The 14,144-nt window shown below is 45.2% G+C and overlaps 1 protein-coding gene across 20 annotated transcripts in view; it reads right to left on the reverse strand.

The window, feature by feature from the left end:
* The window catches only part of KIAA1217, a 370,991-nt gene that overhangs the window by 52,656 nt on the left and 304,191 nt on the right, over positions 1-14,144 (reverse strand). The window contains exon 1 of one of the 20 annotated variants that reach the window (XM_080974367.1): positions 700-788. The exons of the other annotated variants lie outside the window; for them this stretch is intronic. The gene's annotated coding sequence lies outside the window, so the exon portion shown is untranslated. Of the gene's footprint in view, positions 1-699; positions 789-14,144 lie in introns of those variants that run through there. 20 annotated transcript variants of the gene reach the window in all.

The raw sequence follows: 14,144 nt of genomic DNA on the forward strand, positions 1-14,144 counted from the left end.
AGGAATTAATACACTGGCCTTTATAGCCAATATTCTGCATGTTTGCTCAGAGGCAAGTCTCACCATGTTCAGTGGGGTTTCCTCCCTAGTAAGCATATATAAGATTACACTCTTAACTAGGGTTGCCAGGTCAGGAGCATCTCAGACCCTGAGATTTCAGGGTCCAAACCTGAGACTTAAGGGTGGCCGCTGGTGGCGTCATGGGGTTAGGCGCTGGAGATGGTTCGGGAGAAGGGAGTAGAGGAAGGCAGAGCCGCCGCCACTCTGGCCAACCGACTGTCTGTGCTATCATTTGCAGCCAGATCCTCCTGGGTTGAAGCTTGCAAGCTTCATGCACAGCATTCTTAATAATAATAACAAAGATTAAAGGCACTCTCATCCACCTAGTGAATCAAGCCTTCCACCTGCTGCTTGGAGGGGGCCAGGCAAACATGGAGACCTGGAGGTCTGCCAACTCTATTTCTTACTGTGGACCATTCCAGCAATTCAATTTCCACTAACCTCAACTATTTTTATTACAAATACTTATAAACTCATCTTTCCACTGATTAAGCCAACAAAATTATTAAAGCCATTAAAACCACGCATTAACTAAAAATCCTAAATTTAAACAAAAAGGTGGACGGAACATGTCATTTATTTCATACTCCGGAGAACATTCATGTCCTTAAACCACTGGCGTCCACCTCCCAAGCCTACCTTTCTATTTGGGAACAGTATGTTCAAGGTAGAGTTTCCAAGAGATATTCCAGAATGAGACAGAGAAAGGGCATCTGAAGCCTTTGCAATGGTTGGTAAGCACATAATTTGTAAATGGATGTGAACTTTTATAGCCCACTGATTCTGGAGCTCGGCTACAGCTGAAACAGTCCACTGGCATGGCTGAAGCGGCATCTTACGCAAAACAAATCCATCTGGCTCAGCTGCCTGCCAGCTGCAATCCCATAATGACTACTTACCCGAAACACATCAGGAATGTAAGCCTGAGCCAAAGTAGATGGCCTTGTGGTGGCCAAAAGGATGGTAGGCAAACATGTCATCCTGCAGGCATGATGCCAGACCTCTCAACCTTCTCCTAGTCCCCAAATTTCTGTGCAGTACATGGGTTTCATTGAGCAGCACAGCCAGTGAAAGTTTTTAAGGGCATGAATCATGTAGGCCTGGACTACATTCAAAAATAGCTATACCCAGACAGCACCCAGTGTGACTGAGATCCAGCGTGGTGCAGTGGTTAGAGTTCTGGACTGGGACCATTAGAGACCAAGGTTCAAATCCCCACTTGGCCATGAAGCTTGCCAGGTAACCTTGGGCCACTGTCTCTCAGGGTTGCTTGTGAGAATAAAATGGAGAGGGAGGTGAACCGTGTATGCCACCTTGAGCTCCTTGGAGGAAAAGTGGGATATAAATATAATAATAAATAAATAGTCCGCCATGATGCTGCTGGCATGTTTTTTTGGAGTATGGCTTACTATCCACAGTGAACCCAAGCCTCTCAGATTCAGCCTCTTAACTACAAAGCCCCACCTTGTCCAGTTCCAGGCCCCCTGTAGGCAAGTCTCCCTTCAGTAGAAGTACGGACTTGGCAAAGAACTCTTAACTTCTGGCTCCGCCTAAACTCAAATCCCCCCGGTTTACTATCCCTAGTACTTCAAGACTCCCATAAAAGTGCCTGGCTTAAAACTGTCTATCAAAAACTTCACTCTTGTGGCCTATCCCCACAACACCTACTCACTATGGGCCCTACTAAAGCAAACAGTCTAACTGGTCAACATCGAAAAGATATCGAGCATCAGAACAACCTGGCCACTATAAGGAAATTCTGCCCTTGGTATGTTCATTTTCCACCTCTCCATTTTGATTCTCTGGCCCCCATATCTGCACAAACTTATTATCCCAAAATACAGACGTGCTTTTACACTTGCAAGACTGAATGTTTTGCCATCTGCAGTACTTGAGGGTCGATTCCAAAAGATCCCACCTGAGAAACGTCTTTGCCGCTGTGGAGATGGTAGCACCAAAACAGCGGCACACGTCCTCCTGTCTTGTACTCTCTACAAAGACCTGAGGAACGAGATCATAACCCCACTCGTACTAACCATCCCAGGGCACTCAACCACTGCCACAATGTCCTTTCTTCTATCGGATCAAAATGAGCAGATAACAGCAAAGGTTGCTAGGTTCATAGCAGGGGCAATCAGAATAAGGGCCACTAACTGACGGCTGCTTCAGGACATTAATTTGTGCTCTTATATCAAATTTCCTTTTCTGCGTATACTGTAACGTTTTACTGTTGCTATGGCCATTGGCTAATGCGAATAAAGCTTTATCTTATCTTATCTATCCAGGCCCCCTGTTTGAAGGTGGACATTAACAAACTGGAAGAGATGGCAAGATGTCTGCGTGGTCTGGAAGTCCTAAGAGCAATGGCCTTAAAGAGCTGGATTATGTTTAGTCTGGTTCAGAGAAGATGAGACATGATAACCACCTGCTAATATCTGTAGGGTTGTCAGTCAGAAAATGGGGCAGACTTGCAAATGCTCAGAACTGTTCTGCGTTGGAAGAGGCTGCCTCAGGAGTTGAAGGTCTGTAAGTGGGATGCTGTAGATCAGACTTTGCCAAGTCAGTGCCTTCCAGATGTTGCTGGACTCCAACTCCCACCAGTCCGAGCCAGCATGGCCAGTAGTCAAGGATCATGGGAGCTGGAATCCAAAGCATCTGGAGGGCACCAGGTGGGGGGGGGGGAGGCAGCTGTAGAGGCAACCTGCATTGGGCAGGGAGATATCCAAGGTGCCTTTCAACTCTACAGCTCTATGATGCAGGAATGCAAAAGCAACTCACTCCCAGAGGTTGCTGCTCTGATTCATCCTCCTCAATTGGCGTTTATGTTCAGAAGCACGCTCTGCCCGAAGCGTGACCTTTCTGAGATGAAACCACACCATCCTAAGCCTTTTCAACTCACAGAGGAGGCACCTCCCTATTCCATCTACTTCTGAGACACAGTCAACCACTTCTGAAACTCCTTTATTACATCCATGCTGAATCAATCAGTGCACAATGCTCATTGGTTCAGGATGTGACTGTAAACAAGGCTCTCCCACCCCCTTCCACACGTACAGCTGTTAAGTAACCAGATTGATATTCCTTTGGGCAAAAGTTGTACTTAAATTTGTGCCTCAGTTACTGAAAGTTTGGAGCTTCTTTCTGCACCACGAGAGCTGAATGTTTTGCCACTCTCTCTGGTCAAAACAAATTACCCCAAGCTAAAAGCACTGTGTGATTCCCTGCTTCATATATCTGGGATTATGATTCACAGCTTTATGATTTACAGTTGACTCATTTCTTGCCCCAATGAAGGAGTTCATGATAGGATGTGTGTTGTCTTTGCATCTTATACTTTGCGTCAAAGAAGGTGTCTTTCTAATTAACCATTCCAACTTCCATTTTAGCCCATAATCACCACCACCAGTATTATTTTAACAATGTATATATTGCTTAATCACAATTGTCTCTAAGTGAAGTAAAAGAAACTCAATACAAAACCATTCTTTAACCAATATTTCTTCTCCTAAACAAATCTGTTTCATTGGTCTTTTAAAGAATCATTAATATCCTACATTATCCCAGAGGAGTTCAAGGCAGCTAATAGGATTCTTACCCCCATTTCATTCTCACAACAACCCTGTGAGATAGATTAGCCTTACAGAGCCCTAGCTGAGCGAGGAACTGAACCCAGGACTCACCCGCCCTAGCACAAGACTGTCTGTCTCCAGGTCTGAGGGGCCAAAATGACCCCCCCAGTGGGCCTCCTTCAGGGCACCGCAGTAGCAGCATCCTAAGCACCGGCTGTGTCTAGCTCCCCCTCCAGCTAAGGATTTCACACAATGTCCCAGAACTATACTAGGTCAGGGGCATCATGAGAAATTTAAATGCTGGAGGTTTAAATGGGTGCTGCTCCAAATGGTGGACCAGTAAGTGGGAGAAATTTGATTCGGTTTGCATTTTATTGTGAGGTTCCTTCATCTGTACACTTCATGAAACCATACGTCAGCCAAAACACAGCCATGGCTCAAAATTCTCACTTTCTCTCAGTTTTGTGACGCAGTTCTCCAAACCAAATAATTTGCAAAAAATGTGTACATTGGGGGGGGGGGGGGGAAGCATGGATAAAATTCCATATATTAGTGAAAATTGCATACAATATTGCATTATATGAGGGATATATGCTTGCAAGGATGGGCACATCTGGAGAAATTCACACTATCCTTGCAAACTGATGCGGAATGGTGGCAAACTGAACCCGAGACTGGAAAAGTGAGAAAAGGACAGAGACCAAAATGGACAGACTCGCCCAGCCCTAGTCATAGGGCAACTGATAGTAATGGGCCATGGTAATGGGGATGCCAGATGATGACACCAGCCCTAACTCCAACCCCTGCACAACAATGGCTTCCTTGTATATCATTTTATTGCATTGCACAAAGACTCCAAGCAGCAACTAAGGCGGCAGAAGGGGTGCTCCTCTGAACACCGAACCCTTGAGTTGGGACACAGTGCCATAAACTGGAATTCCTCCTCCTTTCTCTCATATCCAGGCACAGTGAATCAGAACGTAAATATACCATGTTTTGCCCCCACCCGATTCTCACAATTTGTTTTTGTTACATTTATATAGCCAACCCATAAAACTCTTCTCTTCCCCACCCCCCTACAAAAAAGCTCTGCCTGTATTATGAATTTGGGGAGTGTTTAAAAGATTGCATTTTTGTCCGTCGCTGCTCATCCCCACCCACATCCCGTCCCTTTCTTTATTTTTCCATTCTTTCACTATCACTTGCCGAAGATTTGCTTTCAGTGAAAACAGCTTCTTTGGCATGCTAAAGGGAGCCTCTGTTTGTGGTGCAGGAAGCCTCAGCTGCCTTCAGTTTCAGCTGTACCAAAGGCAAAAAGGACACTGTTTTGGGATTGTTGTTTTTAAACATGACCCATGAATGAGATACAGGGCATTTTGCATTTTTTAAAAATAAAAACATAAGCCACACACACCACGGTAATTATCCATAGATGAGAGCAATTAACATAAAAGAGTATGTTGTTGTTCCTTCTTGTCATATTTAATACAAGCTTGCACACTATCTCACTGGTGCCAGCCTGCATAATTCCACCCCTGGATGGCCAAGCAAGCATCAGGGTTGGGCCACCCTTACACACATTCGTTTTGCATCGATTACTATTTTCATAGAGTGCTTTTAGTCCCTCCACTAGCATAATGTGAAGGGACATGACAGGGAGAAGGTTAAATACAACACTCCTCCATCTATGCTTGCACAACATTAACATAAGAAAGTTAATAAAACTTTCCCAAAATAGTTCAGAAGCCCGTGGAGGAGTAACGAAACAGCTGCTTGCTCAACCACAGTGAATCAGAGCATTGGTGTGAATGTCTATTGCACACACACATAAGGTCACCTCCTGACTGTCAATATTTTGTGGGAAGGATTAAAGCACATACCAGAAACTTAGAATTGCACAACTTAAGTGGAACAAAGCATTCTGTCACCCCAGCACAACAAATCCACTTCAGCAACACACAGAATTTTAGGATAGTGACCGACAAACATACTGAATAGTGTGGGATGAGCAGATTATTGACAGGAAGTTGTATAAACGCCACACAACCTAATCAGGATGAATGCTCATTGTTGTACAAACACAGACACAGTTTAGCCTCCAGAGGAGTTTTGGGCAAGCAAATCAGGATGAACGCCCAACCAACAGGCCATTAGGAGGAATCCACAGATACACACACGCACTGAGGAAAATAGCGCATCTCAATTTTCTTCTTTAAAAACCCCCACAGTTGTATAATTACATTTCTGGATTGCCAATATCCACATTCATCTCATCTGCATAATGTAAGCCCATTCTGCCCACAAGCCATTAGTCACTCACTTTGGAATAAACATTTCAAAACTGTTACTTGGTTTTTTAATGCCTGAAAGGTGGAGACCCCTTGGAGAGAGCTACCAATTACCGCTGCACTCAGGCACCCATTTATTTGTTTGTTCGGTTTGCGCAGATGCTTTTAGTCACAGGGCAAAAACAGATGGCCACTTTCTATGTGTGGCTGCTGCATGGAAGTATCCCCATTGGAGACAGCTCTATGTGGGGAGCTGGTTGCCTGTTGGTGGCTATGGCAGCAGAGTACCGTATTTTTCGCTCTATGAGACGCACCAGACCATAAGGCGCACCTAGTTTTTGGAGGAGGAAAACAAGAAAAAAAATATTCTGAATCCCAGAAGCCAGAACAGCAAGAGGGATCTGCCTTCTGGGATAGCCTCTTGCTGTTCTGGCTTCTGGGATAGCTGCGTGAAGCCTCTTCAGGGCAGCAGGATGAAGGCTCCCCCTGCCCTGAAGAGGCTGCGCACGGCTAAGGCAGAAGCCAGGACAGCAAGCGGGGCTCCGTTCCTCCTCCTGCTTCGCAGTTGAGGTGCTTCGCTGAAGGAGCGCTGCGCAGCTCTCCCTCTCTGCGCAGCGCCATTCACTCCAGAAGACGCACTCACATTTCCCCTTACTTTTTAGGAGGAAAAAAGTGCGTCTTATGGAGCAAAAAATACGGTAATCCTTGTCTCATAACATTGCTGAAGCCTACAGAGAATCAACTCGCTACGTTGCTACAGCTGCATTCTACAATACTCTTCAGTGGTGACCATGTAGGATTTAACATTTAATCTGAAACATGCACAGACAACTCTGACCGTCTATCTACCCATCCAAATAGCTCCATCCAAGCAGCTCAGGGCAGCACACATCATTTAACCTTCTGGCAACCCTGTGAGGTTGGTTAGGCTAGCACAATGCCTGAACCCCACATCTCATTTGTTTTCTATGATCCTCATTCCATTTGCTTTGTCCCTCTCTGGTGCATTTATTCCTCTGTCACTACCAAACTTCCAAGCCAAACAGCAACAGCCAGCATCATATGAGAACATCCTTGGTGGGTAACTACTACCCTCTTGAGCAGGGCCAATAAGTGATGCTCCTGAACAATAAAAAAATACTGAATACGCACAATATTTAGACGGTCAGTGTATGACCCCATAGTCTCAAGTATGCTCTGGTGCTCTCAGGTCCTGCTTGCAGGTTTCTCACTGGCATCTGGTCGGCCATAGTGAGAACACGGTGCTGGACTAAATGGGCCATCTAGCAGGCTCTTTCTTACATCCTTAAAGTATGCACAATTTATGTAAATTTGTACCACGGGGCGGTACTCCAAGTTCTTTGGTGCCTGGCAACACCTTTGCTTTCTTCTCCTATGTATTTTGTCTCCTCTCTTCAGATTGTTAAGCCCATTATTATTATTATTATTTAGTGCCTAGCCATTTTTGATCCTTTAATACCACTTTAATTGTGCCACGGTGTAATATAAACCACTGAGCCTCTTGGGATTGCCGATCAGAAGGTCGGCGGTTCAAATCCCCGCAACAGGGTGAGCTCCCGTTGCTCTGTCCCAGCTCCTGCCAACCTAGCAGTTCGAAAGCATGCCAGTGGAAGTAGATAAATAGGAAGGTAAATGGCATTTCCACTCTGGTTTCTATCATGCTGTTCCGTTGCGCCAGAAGCAATTACGTCATGCTGGCCACATGACCCAGAAAGCTGTCTATGGACAAACGCCGGCTCCCTTGGCCTGAAAACGAGATAAGCACCGCAACCCTATTGTCACCTTTGACTGGACTTAACCATCCAGGGGTCCTTTACCTTTACTTTTTTACCTATAAACGTATGCATGGAACAGTCAGGTCCCTTTCTTAATAGGTTTATACATTATCATTGCCCTCAGCAGTAAACTTTATTATTATTATGCCAGATAAAGCCCTTGATAAAAACTTTTGACATACTTTGTTTTATATCTCATAATATTAATGGAATGGCCTGGAATAATAATAAAAAGTCTAGTCTTCTAGGTAATACATTTATTTTAATGGCGGCAATATGCCCCAACTAGGAAGCAAGATTTAGCTTCTTCCCATGACTTTATGTCCTCCTTCACCGCACAAAACACTGGCAAATAATTCAGCTGCAATTTTTTCACATATCAGAGGTGTTCAAAAGGGTATCAAATGGCATGATACCTTAAAAGTTCTTGTTTAAACTACGGTCATTATATATACATATAATTCCATCATATGCAAATGTATATATTATCTCTATTTGGGGCCTAATGCTATAACCACAACAGTTTTACAATGATCCCCCAAATGGCATTGACAAAAGGTTTAACATAAATCAGAAATGAAAGTGGGGAGACAGCAAGCCTGCTTTGACCTCTTTGCCAAAACAAATTTATCTACCATGGCTTCTTCAAGATATGAACAACTCAGATTAAGGGAAGGACCACAGCTTAGTGGCAGAGCAAGCACAAGGCTCACAGGTCCAATCCCTGGTCTCTCCAGGTAGGGCTTCCCTGCCTTAAATCCTGGAGAGCTGCTTGCCAATCAGTGCAGACAACACTGAACCAGATGGACCAATGGTCTGACTCGGCAGAAGACGGTTCCCACGTTTCCTTAGGGAATTAAGCATTCTAATGAATTCCAGCCCAATTCCACTCTCATTAACGCCAGCTTCTCTGCAACAAACACAACAGAACATCTTGTTTTGCCAGTCTTAAAACAACTGCACTGGCTTCTGGTCTTCAGACGAACGCCATTCAGGCTTTGACCCTTACAGCCCTTTGCAGAGGACCATAGGAAGGAATACAGGAATCTGCCTTATATACAGAATCTAGCTCAGCTCTGTCAACACCAAAGGGCCATGACTCTCCGGGGTCTATCACAGCCCTACCTAGAGATGGAGTAGACTGAACTTGGGGCCTTCTGCACACTAATCATGTTCTCTACCACTGAGCTATGCCCCTTTCCTGAATGTATCTCAAGCATTGCTTGTTCCCACATGAAGTTCTTCCTTAGAGGTATTTCTAAAAAAAATCCTGTTAGTGGTGCAACAGGAAATGGGAGATTTTTCAGTGGTGACACCCTGTTTTTGAAATGCTCTACCAAAGTGGCTTTGCATGCTACTGAATTCGTTAACTTTTCGCCACCAGGTACCTACTTATTTGCCCAGGCTTTTTACAGCTGCTTGGTCCTTGCATTTATTTATTTATTTATTTATTTTATAATTATATATGGCATTGGTAGTTTTGATGCATTATTTTTTTAAAAACTTTTTCCTGGATTTGTTCTGGGAACCCTTTAGGCTTGAAAAAAGAAGAAACCCTTCAGGGTTGAAAAGTGGAATTCCACCCTAAGGGCTTTACAGCTGCCCCCATCAGCTCTGGTTTTCAAAAGGCCCTTTGAAGAACCATTTGCTGCAAGTGGCTTTTAGCAGAGGTTCTTTCATTTGTTCTGAGGGCTTGCCTTGGCTTACTGGATGGCTACAGTTATTTTTCTGCTGGATTTTACATTGTGTTCTTAATGCTTTAATTAATTTTAAGGATTGCTTGGCTGGGCCTTTTTTTGAGATTTTGTTAACTACTGTTTTCATTCATGGCCTTTATCAAAATTATGTTTTATAGTTTTATGTGAGGTGCCTAGGGAGGGCCCTAGAAGGCAGCCTACAAATACTGACAGGAATAAGAAGTATTATTTATTGCCTGCTCCTCACCCTAAGGTCTCAGGGTGAGTTAGAACATTAAAACACAGTACAGTGGTACCTTGGGTTTAAGAACAGTTTATGAACAACTTTGATTAAGAACGCTGCAAACACGGAAGTAGCTGTTTTGGTTTGTGAACTTTGCCTTTGAATAAGAACATGTTTCGCTTCCTGTTGAGCGTGTTCCATTTGTAAATTGAGTCCCCCGCTGCTATGGGAAAGCACACCTTGGTTTAAGAACGCTTTGGTTTAAGAATGGACTTCCAGAACGGATTAAGTTCATAAACCAAGGTACCACTGTATTAAAAACAGCTTACAACTCCCAAAATAAAGTGAGCCCTAAAAAGATACAACTCAAGTGCCAAAAGCCTGGGTACAGACGTGCGTTTTCAGAAGCACCTCTGGAATTCTCTGGAAACTGTAAGGTGAAGGTGTTTTGGATGCACCTCTGTGGGGAGGGAGTTCTGATGCTTATTGGCTGCCACAGAGAAATGCCCTCTCCCCGAGTGACATCCCCAAACCTCTGAGAACTGCCAGGTAGGCCTTCTCTGCTGATCTGCTAATCTCAGCACTCAAGGGGGTTTGTAGGGAAGGAGGTTTTATCAGATATTCAGGGCCTAAGTCGTTCAGGGCTTCAAACACCAACATGAGCTCCTTGAATTGGGCCCAGAAACAAACCACCAACCAGGACAGGCCTAAATGGAACCCCAGTCAGTAATCTGGCCTCTGCATTTCAGACAAACTGAGGTTTGCGAGTCATCTTCAAGGGCAGCACCACACAGAGCGCATTGCAATAATCCAATATAAAAGTTATGAGAGTACAGTGGCCAAGTCAGCTCTGTCCAAAAAAGGTCACAGCCGGCAAAGTAGCTGAAAAAAGGTACTCCTTGCCACTGCTTCCCGTGACAGTGTCAAATCCAGGAGAACCCCTAAACTGTGAGCCTGCTCCTTCCAGGGAGCACAACACCTGTCCAAGGCAGGCCACCTCCCCACTTCCAGGACATGAGAACCCAAGACACATAGCACCCCTGCTGTCTCTTCAGGATTTGGTTTTTTTGCGGCCCTATTCCAACCCATCACCGCCTCCAAGCACAGGTCTTAACACCTCAACTGCCTCTCCTTATTCAGATGGAACAGAGAGACAGAGCTGGATGCCTGTTGGAATTCTGCCTGGGTCAGAGGAATGTGCCACAACGTAGGCACCGGCAGATATTCCTGTCGACCTCCCCGCGTCTCCCAACCTCTGCTGATAAGCAGGCGAGGTCCGGCGATTCTTCTCAGATGTATGAGAGGAACACACCGTTCTTCCTCTCTCCCCTTTGGTGTCCCCAGGGAGGGGAAAGAAGCAGACAGAAAACTATTTACATCATTTATTTCTGCCTCTTACATCAGTACAGAGAATCATGTCTGCACTCAACAACAGCAAGAAGGAAACTCCTCCCAAGTACATCCAGTACGGGTCATATGACACACACACACTGAGCTAACATCCGGTGCTCAGTACAGAATGGACTGCCCCTTTGTTCCCATGGCAACAGTCACAAACATCCTGTCTGGCTTTCCAGCCACAAGCAGCTGGCTGAGCTGCTGGAGCCTTTGCTTGCTGCAGCATTGGTGCTTTATGGTAACATACTCCCCCTAAAGTATCAATGTGTGCTGCGAGCAAAGCGTCATCCAGAGAAGAAAACAAACAGTTGTTATATTTATAACATTCCCCTGTTGTTTCAGTTCCACCCTTGGAACTACCCGCCACTGGTTTAACCAATGTACCTCTCTGGTTGTGTGACTTCGCATTACCTTGGTTAACAACTCTCTGTTGTGCCTTTGTCTCTGACTCAGACACAGCTTCAATCTGTCCTTGGTCGTTTACAATAGCAACATATGCAAGGTTAGCAAACTCCTTTGAATACCTCTTGGGTGGTACACCCTTCGTTGCTCTCTCAGACCTACGTAAAAGTTGCTGCTCTTCTCTGCTTTCTGGTTCAGCCTCTGAACTCTCTGGAGAACCAGTACTAAGCTTAATCAATGGTTCATCCTCCTCTTCTGAGGGTCTAGTCATTATGTGAGATTTCCTCTCAATGACTGTGACAACTGAGCTGTCTGAGCTATCGCTGTCATCATCAGTACTACTGAACTCAATAAGATCAAACTCATCATCATCATCATCATCGTTTCCTGTGGGAAATGTCTGTACTACCCGCTCTTGCTTTGGAGCACTCTCTAGGAACTTTGTGAGAATCACCTGACCAGATTCAGACAAAATTACTCTGTAGAGACCTTTTTCATAACCCACAAAAATGCCTCTGGCATTCTTTACTCCACCTGGAGCTTCTGTTCTCACATGAGACCCGAAAACCTTAAAATAGGCAACAGAAGGTTTTCTATTGAACAGCTTCTCAAAAGGAGAAATTCCCAAGTCTTTTGAGACCTTTCTCAACCACACGTGAACATAGGACATTAACGACTCCGCCCAATATTCATGTGGCAAATGTGAACTCAGCAATTGCGCATTCATCCCCTTTTGCAATTCTTTGTTCACTTTTACACAGACCCCCCTGTTCCACGCTTCTTGCGAAACTGCCACTTTGTGGTCTATCCCTTTTCCATCCAGGAACTTCTGAAACTTCTGTAACAGAAAAATTTGCTTCTCATCTGTGAAAAGACAATCAATGTTAGCATCATGCATATTTTTAACCGTGTCACAAAACTCCTGAAACTTTTCTAAAGTTTCTTGCGGTTTCTCCATCATATAAACCCAAGAATAATTAGTGAAACAATCCACACACAAAAGGTAAAATCGTGCACCGCCTCTAGATGGTTCTAGAGGACCAATCACATCAGCATACACCCGCTGAAATGCTCTGTCGACCTTTTTCGTCACCTTCCTGGTGCTCACACTGGTCTTGGTCACCCCTGCAAGAGAGATACACAGTCCCTATTCCAGTCGCTTCCAGCTCCTGACCGTTGGCCTGTTTCACAGTGAAGCTTTGCTTCTTCAACGTCGAAAACAGTTCTCTGTGCGGGCACATGTGAACCGTTGCGCCCGTGTCAATTATGAATGCGTTCCCAACATCTGGCGTGGTTCCTTTCGCCATCATAGCCTTTGCAGGTTTCACCTGGCACTTGGTACGGCTTTTGCCTGACGCCTGAGGCTTCGTAGAGCTGCTCTTTGCTCCTCTTGACTGGCGCGGCTTCTTACAGTTTCGCTGTAGATGCCCAGTCTGTCCACAATTGTAGCATCGGACAGCACTCAATGCTACACCATGCTCCCCAGTAGCATCAGCAGTGGGGGAATTAGAACTCTGTTCTTCCCTCCCCCTGTCTTTTTCTTCCAGTGCAGCAAGTCTGTCGTGTTCATTCAGGACCACAGCACAAACTCTCTCCGCGGTCAGCTGCGCGGCCGGTAGGGAACCAAGCTGACTGGCAACAACCTTGTAGGTGCGGCTAAGGCTGTTTATCATCATGAAGCAAAACACTTCCTCCTGAAGACGGAAATTGCGTTCCACCATCTGTTGACGCAGAAACTTCATTTCTGTCAGGTGCGCTTGAACATCTCCATCAGGCGCAAGTCTCAGATTGGTCAATTTCTCAAAATACAGCAACGCTGAAGAACCAGCATCTCTCTGGTGCGTTGTACGCAGCGTGTCCCATACCTCTTTCGCATTTTCTAAATGCTGAACATGCACCAACTGATCATCTGAGACACACAGAATTATAGCAGTCCTGGCCCTTACATTCTGTGACTCCCAACCTCTGGTTGGTGCTGCAGGGATGGGGTTTTCAATTACATCAAAAAGCCTCTGATTCTGCAGCAGGGCCTTCATCTTTACAGACCAAGATGAATAATTGTCATTGGTCAAGGAAGGAGGGCAAGGCAAACCTCCCCCTTTCTTGGCATCCATCTTGAAGCCAAGCCTCTAGCTCACAATGTCAAACAAACTGTAAAATCCAACAGTCGTTTTTTTCTTTCTCACGCAGCAAACTGCAAATTGTTTACGCTCTTTGCACCTGGCAGCTAAACTCAGGCTGCTATTGAAAAGTCCCTTCCAAGAGCTCGTAAACCTTGTAGCCAAAACATTCTCTGGTTTTGTTTCGCTTTCCCAGGCTCACAGTCAGAGTCCAGCCCCTTTGCCAGTAACTTTCCGTTACCTAGCAACAATGCATTTCAATGGGACCTCTTATCTACCACAAAAATTTGTGGAATGCAGGCTTCAGCCTTCAAGCTGCAGGCCTCTTCTCCCGGAGCTTTTGTTTTCTTTGAAACGCAGCTCCGTGAACCAGGGAATTAATCTTCCTGCGTTCACACTTTTAGCCCGAAATGCAGCATACCTTGAACTTTGTTGCTCTGGAAAACACCTCTTCTTTCCATCAGCTGTCTGTGGAGCCTCTGGCTGTTCTCAGACGCTTCTCTTCCTCCTTGGAGCAGAGGAGGACAATCCATCAGCCTCTCATGCAGATGTCCGATGAATCGCAACCATCCGAAGGCTGCCACTGTTGGA

This window comes from Podarcis pityusensis (assembly GCF_964106645.2).
Source record: "Podarcis pityusensis genome assembly, chromosome: 12".
NCBI lineage: Eukaryota > Metazoa > Chordata > Lepidosauria > Squamata > Lacertidae > Podarcis > Podarcis pityusensis.